This window comes from Mauremys reevesii, unplaced genomic scaffold, assembly GCF_016161935.1.
Source record: "Mauremys reevesii isolate NIE-2019 unplaced genomic scaffold, ASM1616193v1 Contig41, whole genome shotgun sequence".
Taxonomy (NCBI): domain Eukaryota; kingdom Metazoa; phylum Chordata; order Testudines; family Geoemydidae; genus Mauremys; species Mauremys reevesii.
This window is the reverse complement of record NW_024100853.1, coordinates 447125-462322: the sequence shown is the minus strand read 5'-3', so window position 1 is coordinate 462322 and position 15198 is coordinate 447125. Positions and strand designations below refer to the sequence as shown.

The window sequence follows — 15198 nt, the reverse complement described above, 5'->3', positions numbered from 1 at the left end:
TCTTGGCTGGGAGTAGGTTGAGGCCAGGGACATTGAGTCAATCCAGGGTTATTACCATGTTTGTATACAAATGTTCAAGTAATTTAACAATGAGAACTTTTGACCTGTGAATAGGCCCTCTCCACTTCACTGACTGATAGCAAAGTGCAGAGGAAAGATTGATTGGTTGCCACTTCTGATGTCACAATGATGCTACTTATGAATCACCTGAGTTACTGAGCAAATTGCACAGGAAAGATTGATTGGTTGGTACTTCTGATGTCACAATGATGCTATTTGTAAATCACCTGAGTAACTGGCATAGCTCTGTCACCATAACCTCTAGATGTGACTGTTGAGAGCTTTTTAGTAACTATGGAATATATGAAGAGTTTGGGGTCTTCTGTCATTGAAATAATCAAAGCCAAGAATAAGGTGAGAGAACAAGCAGTGAATTTTATTAATATTGTGATTTAAAAAACTTGTTAGCTGATTGGATGGATGGGTGGGGGGATGAGGGATTGTACCTGACTTACTGAAAGCTAACAGCTCTCTTCTCTACCCTGCTATCTGCTTGGTCAAGAACTTTATAGATGAGACACAAAAACCAATTTTCTGATTTACAGACTGTTTCAGCAAAATCTGACAATCTCAAGCAGCAGAACTACATACAAAAAGCAAACATTCCTATTTTCTTCCAGAATTGTATATAATAATTTCTCTAACATTACTTAGTACACATTTCACTAACACAATTCATTACACAGTTCTCCAACAAAGCTTAACTATGTATGTGCTTGCTAATGGTGGCTCCATAATTTACAGTTGAGCTTTAGAGTTACAAACACCAGAGATACAAACTGATCAGTCAACCACACAAATCTCGTTTGGAACCGGAAGAACATAATTAGGCAGCAGCAGAGACACATCCCTTCTACCCCACCCCACCCCCGGCTAAAAAAGGCAAATACAGCACTGTACTGTGTTAAATTACTAAAAAATGAAGGGAAAGCAGCATTTTTTCTTCTGCATAGTTAAGTTGGAAAGCTATGTTAAGACAATGTTCAGTTGTAAACTTTTGAAAGAACAACCATCATGTTTTGTTCAGAGTTACGAACAACGTCCATTCCCGAGTTGGTAACTCTGAGGTTCTACTGTATATTTAAGTCCACCATTTCCCTATGCCCTTAAAAGATTTAAATAGCTTTATATGAGCTAAAACATCTCGTACTTTTGCTTATGCAGCACCAGCACAGGCAGAAGTTAATAAAGCCTATTAGTAGAACTGTATTGCAGTCTCTGAGGCTGGTACATAAACAAGAAAAGAGAACAGTGCTGTCCACTTAGAGTCACAGACCTGCATGATCCAGGACAGATTTTTTCTCTATCCTTTGGACCCTCTAAATTCTGGTGGTACCTCTGGATCCCTTCCATGACAGGAAAGAATTCACACACCTTACTGAAGAGTTTTAAAGTGCTCAGAATGCAAGATCTTGGGTCCTTCCAAGACCTCTCTGTTTTGCTGCAGAAGAATCAAGGGGGGAAAAGGCCCTCTTGTATTCAGTGCAAGGAAGCCAAGAAATTTCTGTGGCTATAGTTCTGATATAATTGAAACGTTGAAATAATTTGCATTAGTGGAGCAAACGTGTGTTAATCATATAAAATGGATTTTTTTTTTGCTAGCTAAAACAGATGCCAAACAGGTGTACACTGATAAGAGTAAAGAAATAAAGCCAGTCAAACCCAGCCTTTCATTAAGAGGCAAATCCTTATTTGGCCCCATCTTTCCATATCCATGAAGAGGCCTACACTTTGCTATATGGGATAGGGTGGGCAAGATTTCAGCAGCCTGCACAGCACTTCCTTTCTCTGCAGGAGCTTCCTTGCCACTGCATGAAGTGGTTGTTTGGTTTAGTGGGTCAGCCACTGCATTGATATACTGGACAACGTAGCAGGAGAACCATGGAAACTAGTGGATCATCTGCTGCTCTATGACTTTGGGATTAGTGATTGGTTCCTTTTTTCCCTACCTTTTCATTTTTTTAATTTTTTTAATACCAGTTACGTGGGTGTGTGCTGTGGGGAAGATCTGCACCTTGAAAAGTTTTCCTTTATGGATAAGTTGCTCTGATAGACTGAACAAATAGCAGGCCAGCTCTCTAATGAGGCAGCCAGCAATGCAGTATTGTTATTGCGGTAGAGTGAATAACGATAACAAATATCTAAGAAACACAGATATTTTATATATCCTAAAGCCATTTGAAAGTGTCATAAAAGACGTTTTAACAGCACCACTGTCTCCTTCTTTGAAAATCATTGGCTTTTCACCCTATTTAACATGGGGAAGTTAGTCCAGGTGACTGTTTTGGCGTCTGCCAATTGTTGCAGCTCCACAATTGTGTGCATTGGGTAGAACATTGTAGCTCATGCAAGTCATGGATTCCACGATTCTTCATATTTCTCTTTAGCTTAACTCTTTTCCCATCCCCTTTCTGCCCCTCCATACACACTTAGATTAAAGAAGTTATGTTGCCGTGGGGAAAGGCACCACCACATATGTCTTCTGTAAGTGTGATGGTTGTCACCTACTCTTTGCTGTCAGGGATTTTATCTATGCATGCACATTCTGCTGCCTACTTAAGAATGTTAGAAAATGCTGCTGCTTCCTACATCCTATATACGGGATGCTGAAGATTATACCATCATATGAATGGGGGTTAAGAATTTGCCTCTGCAGAGGTACGGTAATGGCTGTTCTTTGCTACCTCTGTGAGGACCCCATTGAGAGAAGGTCTTGGCTGCGAGTAGGTTGAGGCCAGGGACAATGAGTCAATCCAGGGTTATTACCATGTTTGTATACAGATGTTCAAGTAAGTTAACGATGAGAACTTTTGACCTGTGAATAGGCCCTCTCCACTTCACTGACTGATAGCAAAGTGCAGAGGAAAGATTGATTGGTTGCTGCTTCTGATGTCACAGTGATGCTACTTGTAAATTACCTGAGTTACTGGCATAGCTGTCACCATAACCTCTAGATGTGACTGTTGAGAGCTTTTCTTATTATAGTCTAGCTTCTTTACATGAGTTTGAAATCCGATTGAATTGCAGATTATATTAGTAAATATGTTCAAAATAGTTCAGTAATTTTTTTCTGATCAATCAATGTGCTGATTCTCTGTAAATTTAAAGTTGCATTGAATTTATCTCCTGTGCCTAAACACTTATTAAACTTTAGCACACACTTGTCTTCTAGCCAAGTGTAATCTGTTCTCAGTTTGGTATGGGATACCTGTTTGAGTGTTCACTAAGTCATGGAACACTGTAAGCAATTTTGGGGCAGAGACCATGACTTCCTTGTATGTATGTCGTTTTTTGTTGTTGTTTTTTTTTTTAAACACTGCCTACTAAAGTGGGATTTCAATCCTGATTACGGGGATTGATTGCTATTGTAGTACAAATAATAAATATTACCCTTGCATCACTGTGATTTATGATTAAACTTTGTATAGCGTGAAATGTTGGAGCAAAAAATGGACGACCTACTGAGTCATCAGAGACAATTTGTCGAAAATAATCGTCGGTCCGTAGAACAGAAAAGAAAAGAAAAGGAAAAGGTAAGACAAGACCCATTTTTTCACAAGTTTAAAGTTGCCTCCAGACTGCTATTACCAGAGCGAACAAGTTGTTCATTGAGTATTTGTCCATGTAGAAGAAAAAACGCTGACGATTCCATATTTGATGTGTGCGCCCACATGCACGCTGTCAGAATTTTTCCCGTAATGGTACCCCCAGGCCAGCTTTGGCAACCTCTGGAGCCCTGTGCTTATGCTGGCCGGTACATGGGGCCCTGCTGGTCCCACACCCTCTCAGTTCCTTGAATGGATCTGTATTTGTTAGTGAAACAATTTACTGGCCTACCACGAATTAAGTTGACTAAAGCCATGTTCCTAGCTGGTGATAATAGTAGTCTGGTGGTTATAACTTGGTAAGAGGAAGTGAATCCGTATTTCTTCAAGGTAGGCTGGGCAGGCAGGCTACCAATTTGTTCACCTCTAATTTATAGTTCGATGACAAAAATAAAATCAGAAAAAGTTTGAACATTTTGCTAATAATTTGCTCACTTCTTCCTGAGTTTGACCCTCCCCGCCTGCATTCTTCTGCTCCTGGCAGGCCAAGCCAGGGTAGGAGTGGGCCTTTGGAAAGGGTCTGAGGGCAGAGAGGCTGGGTATAATAAGGGGGTGGGGAGACATAAAGATTTGGGGAAATGGATCACTGGGATCCAAGAGGGTGGGGACTTCATAGGATGGGTCTCTGGCTGGCAATGAGAGTGGGAACAGGCTGTGGGGGAGCTTGAGGACATGGGATGGAGCAGGTGTCTTGCTGGAGGATAGGAGGGTGCTTAGGAGAAAGCTGAGGGGAAGCACTAGCACTTCACTACCTTCTCCAGCTGACAAACCTGCTATGATTTGTTAGAGGAGTCCTGCAGCTGCTGCCAAGAGAAGTTTGGCAGAGAGGTTTGTTGCCAGGAGACGCCACTAGTGCTTTCCTCCCTATCTTCCTCTGCTTTCTGCTCCCCACTCAGCCCTCTCTTTTCCTTACCAACCCCAACACCCCGACTAAAAGTCCCGTGCCCTCATAGCCCTATTCCCTCATATAAATCCCTCTCAAATTCATGTAGAGCCCCAACCATAAGGACCGTGGGGCCTGGAAGAAGCCTCAAAACGAATTATACCCAGATGGATATCTACTTTGCATCTCCTAATGGTTGCAGGAGATGGGCTAGATTCCTAAGGATCTTAGGAGGTGTGCATTAGTGAAGTTCTGCTCCCCCAGACCTGAGGCGGGAGGAGTCAATGCCCTCTACCAAACTTCTGTTGCTGCCCAGTCATGTGTTAAGTCAAATTGAAAATAACTAAGGCATTTTCCTCATGAAAAACATTTTGACAGCAATAAGCTAAACATGTAATCATAGCAAAGAAGGGAATTCCCCGCACCCCAAAGGATCATGATTATTGGGGATTAGTCTGGTTGCTTAGTTGTAATGCTCAATGTTGTTATGGAGATCTACTTTTGAATCGATATATAAGCTTCATTCCATTATTTGCTAGTATTTTTTTGATCCACCTGTCTTGGTGTAGCAGATGAAGTAGGCTACTCTGATTGGCCAAAGTGAGTCATGGCCATTAGTGGCCATAACAGAATTTATGCTTTACTTAAAAATGGGTTTTAAACTCTTTTTGCTTCTGTCAGAGAGCGCTTTAGTGTAATTAGTAACTTTTTAAAGAGGCAATTTACAGTCCCTCCCCCACGTTTTCCAGTGTTAATAGTTATAGTAACTTGACAAGAAACATGTAACTAGAGTGTGTTTCTCTCTCCTAGCCCTCCCCAGTCTTCTACATTTCTAAGAAGTGTTTCATCAGCTACATGACTTACTGACAGGGGATCTGCCGTGCGACCAGATAAACCAGGACTTGCAGCAAGCCAACGATGCTCTACGAGCAGAACTCAACAAAGTAGGATTTTTAATATCTGAACTATTCAAATGGAAGTGGTGATGCTGAGTTTTTATTTTATGTAAAATTTAACTGTCCTCTTTATTGTGCTTGAAGATCTATACATGACTAATATTTAAGTGCAACTAAACATATCACAGGTCAGAGCAAGCTGCAGTATGTTCCTGTCACAGGGTGAGCTGGTCCATTAAAAGACTGGGGCACAGCTGCACCTTTTGTCAGGTTTAGCCCATCTCCCTGTATGATGGGAATAAATACAAGGGTCATGTGACAGAAGCATGCATCTAAACCGGGCCTGCTGGCAGGTAAAAGGGCAGCCTGTGGTCATTCAAGAGAGAGAGACCCCCCCCCTCTGCCCCAAAAGTTCAGAGAGAGACTCTCTCTCGTTAGTGCCCAGGCAGAGGGCCTGTGAAGAGGACAGGTGACAATTTTCCAGAACTCCAAGGCAGAAGCCTTTTGGGGGAAGAGAATTACAAGGAACTGGAAACTGTGCAGGGATAAGCCTCCATTGATGGACTTGCAGGATGCAGAAGTCCCAGCTAGGAGAGGGGTGGGACTACAAGGATGGGCCTGCTCTGATCAAGACCTGGAAAAACTTGAGGCATTATATGCGGAAAAGAATAATTGAGGCTGGTTAAGGGTATGTTTGAGTCTTGTGTTATGATAATAAACCAACCTGGAAGAGAGCACTACTGTAAAATCACCACATGTGATATCTGGTTTGATGCAAGATTAAAGGTAAACTGAGGTAGCAGATGGGCCCAAAGGCAATCTGGGGGTAATGCCCTACAACCGTTCCCTTTAGCCTTGTTCTGATATGAGCACTGCTTCTTTTCTATCCACACTCTCTAATAGAAAACTGCTTTTATTTATGATAGACATGGTCTACACTGACTTCATACAGAGGTTCTAAATTTGTCCACGATAGCTGTCCGGCATAGCTATGTGTCATCCTAGCTGTGTGAGCACATTAATCAAACCTTTTCTACAGAGGTGGTTAGTATTTTCTCTACACATACTCTTCTTTCCAGGTTTACTCTTGAAACACTCGATTCATACTCAAACTTGGACATCTATAGGTTTTTATCCAGAAAAGCCTACTCCTTTCTAGAATGGAACTAGGTTATTTCATTCTCATTTTTACTTCCTTTTAATTTGAAGTACTATGGAGCTATTATGACTGATATAAAACAGGTTAAAAAGGTTGAAAACCAGTTAGAATTTGGTGGTGGTACAGTTATGATCTTGTTAACTTCCTGGTTTAGATAGCGACATAACGGGTCGGCAACCTTTCAGAAGTGGTGTGCCGAGTCTTCATTTATTCACTCTAATTTAAGGTTTACCGGGCCAGTAATACAATTTAACGTTTTTAGAAGGTCTCTTTCTATAAGTCTATAATATATAACTAAACTATTGGTGTATGTAAAGTAAAAAAGGTTTTTAAAATGTTTAAGAAGCTTCATTTAAAATTAAATTAAAATGCAGAGGCCTCTGGACCAGTGGCCAGGACCCAGGCAGTGTGAGTGCCACTGAAAATCAGCTCGTGTGCCGTCTGTGGCACACATACCATAAGTTGCCTATCCTTGCGAAATAAAGTCAGGTGATAAATTTAAGATAGAGGATAGCACGACACTAATTTCCCTTGCCCCTGAAGAATGTGGTTATGGAGACAGAGGTGCAAGCTGAATGTCTTTGTTGGTCCATAAATATGGGGAATTAAGATGTACAAATACTGGTTTTTCACAACATGTAACCTATTCCTTGAGTATATAGTAAGTGGAAAAGGTAGAGTAATTTGTTATATTATTATGGGCCGCTGGTTTAGAAAGAAATCACTTGAGGCCAGTAAACAGACAACCTAACCAAACCACATTTTATATTAGACACAGAGAGCGCACAGCCGGTTGAAAAACCGCTGAGCTATCCCTAATAGTCTAACTCAGTTGCCATAGTAAAAACCATGACAACCAAATACACAACAATTTGTCAATCTCTTGGTATTTGGATTGTACCGAATTGAGTCTAGTTTGGTATTGATCCTTTCTGTTTGTTGGCTGTTCAATGGCATATTTGGTGATAGCTGATCGTCAGTCCAACACCTAAATGTTACCTCTCAAATGAGCAGCTGAGGACTGAGTGGGAATGGGGAAGGATCTTCTAAACCCAATAGGTGCTCGCTTTGACAAAATATGTTATGTTAAAAAAAATGGAGAGCAAGTGTTAAATCTGCTGCCGTTATGATTGAGCTTAAAAGAAAGCACTGGTTAGGATTCCCAATGATTACCAGACTGTACTATGACTATGGCTTGAATTATGACTATATTTATACATTACAACTATATACTTGAAAATGTGCCTGAAAATATTTTTCATAACCTTGCCCAGTCTTGAGTTAAAGATTTGTGTTATCTTAACTTGTTCTGGTTTTGGTATGATACAGAATCTAGAACCCAGGACTGGACAGTGAAAGGAGGATGGATTTTTCAGATATTTGGGCTTTTTTTAATTGCACTTTTTTAAAGCCATCATGCTGAGTTTCAAGGTTTAGGGCCAAATTCTGCTCTTAGTCATACAACACAGAAGTCAACAGTTACTCCAAACTTCTCTTTCTGTAGGAGGAAGCAGAACGTAGCTTATTCTTTTGGCTTTGTTTTCTAAGGTATCTCTGGAGCTCATCATTTAAAGGGACATCAGGAATTTTTAATTTTTTAAAATACATTCAATATAACTACAAATAAAATGTGATGTGTTTTCCTCATAGGCAATAGCAGTGAAACACTGGAAAACAACTCCAGTGAGCTTAACACAGAAGCTGTGCAGAGCAGAACAGGCTTTTCTAGCAAACCAGTCAAAGGAACTGGAATAATTAATAATTTAAACTGGAAATCAGTAAGAACTGGTGCCATTTATGCCTTACTGACTCCCAGGGGAACTCTGCAAGCTCTATGTTGGAGAATAGTGTATTTCCACCAGAAGTTGTGTTTCGATACTGTCTTATTCTGGCTGTCCTTTTTTGGAGCATCTTAAAAGACTGTGACAAAGTTCCTCCTCTGCCTTGGTGGGTCCTGCACTTATTGGCGGATTTGCTCACCTCAGATATTCAGGGCAGCCCTCAGTTTGGCCAGTTTTATGGCTCAAACCTGCCATTCACTCAGCTAACCACATCACTTGCCAGCATGGAGAAAAGGAAGGAGAAAAATCCCCACAGTCTCTGCTGACCCACCTAGTGGGCCAGGGAGACAGGCCAGGGATCTTCGCCTCTGGTGGGACCCACAGTCCAAGTCAACTCCTCTTATATCCAGTAGGAGGGAGGGGAATGAGGGGAACCCAGGCCCTCCCTCTACTCTGGGTTTCAGCCCAAGGCCCTGTGGATCGCAGCTGTCTACAGTGTTACGTGTAATACCTGTGTGACAGCTACAACTCCCGGGGCTACTTCCCCATAGCTTCCTCCCAACATCTTCTTTATCCTCACTACAGGACCTTCCTCGTGATGCCAGATAGTGTTTGTACTCCTCAGTTCTCCAGCCGCAGGGCCTCTCACTCTCAGCACTTTGCGCACCCTTCACTGACTGAAGTGAGGTCCTTTTTAAATCAGGTGTCCTAATTAGCCTGCCTGCCTTCATTGGTTCCAGCAAATTCCTGATTTTTCTGGAACTGCCCCTGTTATCTTACCCAGGGAAAAGGGACCTGCTTAATCGGGGGCTAATATATTTGCCTTCTCTCATTCTCCTGTAGCGGGCCCCTGCCCCATGGACCCAACCGGCCTCCGTGCCCCTTCATCATAAGCCATCTGCACGACTTAAAGCCGGTTCATTTCCAGACCACGCCAAGGAAACATCTATACGCGCTCGTGCTCCACACTCTGCACTTCCTCACCTTTGCGTCCCACCCTGACACAAAGTGGAGGGACCTCCTGCCACCTCTAGAGGGTGAGGAGCCCCGGTGGGCCAGCCTATACTCCACCCTGCTCCCAAGGCCCGCCGGGGATGTCAGTTGGTCGCTTCTTCACAGGGGTCTGAGCACTAGCATGTAATTGGTGCAGTTCAGCCCCATCCTGGACACCTGCCCTTTCTGCTGCGTGAGGGAGACTCTGGTGCACGTTTACCTGGAGTACGCCAAGCTGCAGCCTCTATTCTGTCTCCTCACAGATATCCTGTTGCATTTCTGGCTGCACTTTCCCCCTCATTTCCTTATTTATGCACTGCCTATCGGTGGCCTCACAAAGTCACGGGACCTCCTGGTCAACCTCCTCCTGGCCCTGGCTAAAATGGCCATCTATAAAACCAGGGAGAGGAGGTTGGCCGATGGAGTCTCCTGTAACTGTGGGGCCTCTTTCCGGTCCTCCATCCATTCACGCAACCGGGCAGAAATCCTCTGGGACGCGTCCACTGACTCCCTTCATGCCTTCGAGGAGCAGTGGGCGCTGTCCGGGGTTCTCTGCTCGGTGTCCCCATCTGGTTCCCTTCGTTTGAGCCTTTGACAGCATGTCTGTCCCTGTTATTTCATTAGTTGTCCCCTGAAACCACTTGGTTTCCAGGTCTTGGTGATCCCCCCTTTAAGGCTGGGGGGATCTTTTAGCAGTGGGCTCCCCACTTCCTGAATCCCAATAGGATCACTCTCCTGTAGCCCTCTGGCCCGACCCTGTCACAAGACCTATAGCTGTGATACAAGATAAGGCCCCGATCTTGCAGTTTTTGCAATTGATTCCATGTGGACTGACCCCAGGCCAAAAATTGGTTGTATGGTCAGAGTTTAAAAAAATGATTTTGCACCAGCATACTACAGATAGGGTTACAGTTCATATGGAATTATTTGTTTAATCTAATTATGTAGTATGGTTCAAGAGACTCTTTGTTTAGTCCTAAAAAATAGAATATATTAAATATCTGAGTTCATTTGGAACTTCTAGAATCAGTAGCTGCTTCCTAAGTATAAGTGTGTTTTGCCTTAAAATGTACAAATCATTTGTTGGATTTTCTCTTGCTTTAAAATGATTGTGTGACCAAAAAAGTACCCACTCCTCCATGAAATCTTTGGTTTTCTCCTATATACGGGTCTCCTGGAGTGCTCTGTATCAGACTCGCTGCCTCCCTTCTCTCCCCCCAAGTATATCTGGGTGTGCAGAGAGATGTGTTACTTTTTTGAAGCCCATTCTCAGGTGGCAGGGTCATATAGTTTGTTCATCTCTGTTTTCAGCCTGGGACCCTCTTTCAAGCAGGGAAGGGGACCCAAATTTTAGGTCACAATGGAGTGGGAATTGTCCCTGTCTGTTTATCAGGTCAAGGACTCAGGCTTTACCAAGGAAAGGAGTTTGGAGTCTCCTCTCCCTCTCCATAGGCTTGCTCAGCATTGAAGGATTAAAGAGCACTTTAACCAGTGTGTGCCCAGAAGAGAGGCACATAAGAATTCCATTCATTTCCGGTTAAATCTAGATGTTAAACTAAAATGTTATATAAAAAGATAAGGAAAATGTGTAAGTTTGGGGAACCTAAGTGCAGCAGTAGTCCTACCTGAGAGAGACATGGCCATGCCTCCAGAAGGGGGTTCCTTCCAAAAGATTCCATTGACCAAAAGAGTGAGGACACTACAGCAAATTTCAAAACTCCAACTGTGGCCATTTCTTAGACTTAGTAAGGAAAATCTAGTTGGTGGCAAGCAAGTGGGCCATCGTCTCTAGGGTATGATCCTCAATTTGATTGTGAGAGTTCTCTGGGTTACATTCTTGGCAAATCCTTGAGGTGTTGAGTAAGATATTCTTTCATGGCAATTTTTCTCTATCTTGATGTGATTTGTAGCAAAGCATTCTTACTCTCTGGCTACAAGGAAACTGTCTACACTCATGAACGTGAAAAAAATCATCCATACCCCGTGCATCCACTTTCATAAGTGCAAGGCTATTTGTGGAACCAGTGAAATTAGTAGCTGAGACAACAGAAGCCTGAACCCTCCTTGTCAAAGCCGGCATAGTAATCCATTGGTCACTGCCAACACCAAAGGTATTCATGAAGGGAATGGTTTCAGAGTAGCAGGAACAGGAGTACTTGTGGCACCTTAAAGACTAACAAATTTATTTTAGCATGCAGACGGGAGAGTATGAAGCAGAAGCTCACATAGATGACCTAAATCTTTTTCTTCCCAAACAATTAAATCTTCAGCATGAAAAGACAAAATGAGCATTTGTGTGTGAAGAGTTTACAATTCCTATACAAGACTCTTCGTTTTGACCTATCCTCTGTGTTGAGAGGTTTAAATGGCTGGTAGTATCACAGCAAGGCTGAGGTCTCAAGTTACACATCCCTGTCCATTTACAGACAACATCACTGTTTGTGCCCTGACCAGCGAAACAGATCCATTCCCAACTTGCCAGCTGCTAGAAAGGATTCCAACCCCACTGGAGTTCAAAATCCGAATATTCTGTATCCAGTGCAGGACATTGTTCAACCAGGTTAAAATAGGCATGGCCTGGACTCTAAATTTACCACTCTGGTAAAGATTTACTTTTACAGAATTCAGTAGTGTTGGAACAAAAACATAGGAATGGACAGATGGGTTCAAACTAGTGGTCCATTGAGTCTCCTGTATGTCATCTGACGGTGGCCAGTAGCAGTTGCTTCAGAGGAAGGTTCAAGAAACCTGTAGAGGGCAGTTATGGAATAACTAACCCACAAGGGAAATTTCTTCCTATCTCCTGTTAGAGGTTGGCTTGTGCTCTGAAGTATGAATGTTTATATCCCTTTCAACATAAGTGAGTACCCAGAGGTCAGAACTTCTCTCAGAGGCCATGGAAATAATGTCAGATGTCGAGATGTCCGATGTCCGCTGCTTTACAAGACAATTCGCATAAAGGGAAGAGGAAAGAGCTGAAATCATCCTTCTAGTTCTTCACTAGCCAGAAGTTCTGGGAATTTTTGGACATGATTGATTAATAGCTAAGGAATCTCCACTCTACCAGCAGAAAACAGATCTCTTGACGCATGGGCCCCTATTTCATCTGTACCTGAGCTGCCTACAGTTTGACAGCCTGGATATCAAAAGGAAAGTGTAGTTCAGCAGAGATTATCCTTTAGCCCAGTGATTCTCAAACTTTTGTCCTGTTGACCCCTTTCACATAGCAAGCCTCTGAGTGCACCCCACCTCCTTATAAATTAAAAACACTTTTTTAGCCTGACTGATACATTTTGGTATCCAGGCAGAATTCAATCAGGAACTTTCATTCATTGTTCTGGTAAAGTTTCACTTATGGTGCAAAGGAAACAATACCTTACTTGCCAGGGTCTCTACTTCAAAATGAGACCGTGTTTAAACATGTCTTTTCACTCTGCCCCTAAGGTTGACCGTAACTGACTGATGTGATATTAAACATAACAGGGCAGTGTCTACACTGCATGTTGTAACATCGTGTTAATGAACACATTAATATCTTCTGAAACTTCCCAGGGCAGACATGCCCCTATTATCTTTAAACTTCTTCTACTACCTCCTTATGTCACACTCGACTTGGGAGAGCATATCAGTTCTGATGTATGCAGAATTTCCATCTAAATTATTAATGAAGTGATTCTTCTTATGACAGCACTATTCTTGCTAATAATTTAGATAGGCATGTGAACAATTCCATGTGCCACTGCAAAGAGAAATTCTGGTAATGACTATATGAAGTTTTATTTGTAACACGCATAGGTTGGGTGTTTACTGCCAAGCAGAAGGGGAAAAGTTTTTAAACCTGTCCATCTAGGTGAATTTTTTCTTATCAATTCCCTCTGCATTTTCTAGTCTGCAATCTGTTCTACTTCCATTTATGGTGAATGAGGGACTGTAGTTCTATGCTCTCGCTTCAGAAATAAACACATCAAAAGCACTCATGTAGCACAGTGTGGAGCCGGTATTGTGGCAAGCAGGCATTGAGTTACAGTACTCACTCCATGCCCAGCTGATGGAGCACTGTGCTTGATATTTACATTATCCTGAAGTGTGTTTTATAAGGCTGCCAGATATCTACCATCCATTTATTTTGGCACCCCAATGCACATAAGGTGGACAAACATGCCTGGACCACATGCTTTTCGGCTGGGTTCTGTCATTTGATTATTTTGAATATTATATTTAGATTATGATTTCTCTATCAAGGAAATCTACACACACGTAGCTTTCCAATAAACATGACTTTAATGTTTCTCTGTTGGAATTAGAAGCTGCTATAATTCAATTGTATATTACTAAGTGAACTCTACTGTACAAATTCATATTATAACATTCTGGATTTTTAGTTGCACTGAACTTTTAATGGTAGGTGAGATGCCATTAGTGAGAGTATAATGCTTAGACAGAAGAATGAATTTTCCTATTAGCAACTAAAATTTTTTTTTTATTTTATAGTTAGACAATCTGAAGGCTTTAGATCAACTGAAGAAGCAAAATGGATTCGCTGACAGTAAACTGAAGACATGGATGCAATCCTGTAAGCAGCTGGGGAAGGAAAAAGAAATGTTGCCGAAACAAACTGCTGACCATAATGCTCTATTAAAGGAGCACAAGCCAAGTATGGGGTAGTTGAAGAAGGAAATGCTATACTAGAATGATTGTAAGGCTGCAAATCATTCGTGGAAGTCACGGTTTCTGTGACCTCTGTGAATTTTGCAGTGCTGGTGCAGCTGATCCCAGGATCCCAGCAGCTGGGGAAGCCCAGGAGCCAGCCGCACTGGCCGTTGCTCAGTCAGCCCCAGGCACGGTCCCTGGAGCAGCAGTCTGGGACTCGTGGTGGTGGGGCCCTGAGCCACCCATTCCCCCCCAGCACCAGCATTGCCCTGCTCTCTCTCTCCACTCCCCAGCAGTCTTCAGGAGCGTCCCCTCTCCCAGGCGGTAAGATTTAGTCCCAGGTATTTTTAGTAAAAGTCATGGAGGGTCACGGGGCCCTGACTTTTTGTTTATTGCCCGTGACCTGTCCATGACTTTTACTAAAAATACCCACGACTAAAACATAGCCTTAATCGTGATCCTGTTTCTAACCTTAATGCATTTATTTAGAACACATGTTTTCAAAACCTCCATTATTACATTTGATTCAGATGAGGGGCCAGATCCTCATAAATCAGTATAGTTTCTGAAGCTCTGCTATAGTTGACTGTGGTTGCACAAGCACACGTCTTATGTACTTAATTAACAAATGAATGATTGAGATCATTGCATTCTAAACACATATTTCCAGAGTCTCCTTAAAGTTATTTGTACAGGTAACGACTCTTTCCCTTGGTCAGGTGCTGATGAGGTTGCCATCTACCTACATTCACTGACCCAGGACAACGAGCCAGCGTATGAGCCAGATGGACTCCCAGAGGTGGTCAGAAAAGGTAATTGTTACTTCTTTAGAGGAGACTGGTCCACATTGTGGGGAGTGTGCGCACGCTTATCTAAATAATCGTGTTGTCATAGGTGTGACTTGGAAGCATTGTAAAACTTGGACATCATTGGCCAAATCCAGCCCTCATATAGGTTGCAAGAGAGGGATTCTAGGCCCAGCCATTCCCATTATAAAACACCTTTTTCTTCTGGTTGATAGGAAGGGGGGAAATTTTTGCTTAAACATTTTTAACTAAATGTTTTTTCATTGAAATGTGCTGCATTGTCAAAACCGAAATGTATTACAGAGATGTATTGATTCGGACAAAGTTTTTGCTGAGCAGGAGGAGACCCCAAATTGAAAGCCTGA

The 15198-nt window shown here is 42.4% G+C and overlaps 1 long non-coding RNA gene across 2 annotated transcripts; it reads left to right on the top strand.

The window, feature by feature from the left end:
- The first annotated feature begins 352 nt into the window (after window positions 1–352).
- On the top strand, window positions 353–14787 carry LOC120394190. Of its 2 annotated transcripts, XR_005592204.1 has the most exons (4): window positions 353–414; window positions 3489–3593; window positions 5369–5492; window positions 14747–14787. It is a non-coding gene; the product is annotated as an uncharacterized LOC120394190 (long non-coding RNA). The 2 variants fall into 2 exon arrangements; XR_005592203.1 differs by lacking the exon at window positions 14747–14787 and having other exon boundaries at window positions 5369–5527.
- Window positions 14788–15198: the final 411 nt, after the last annotated feature.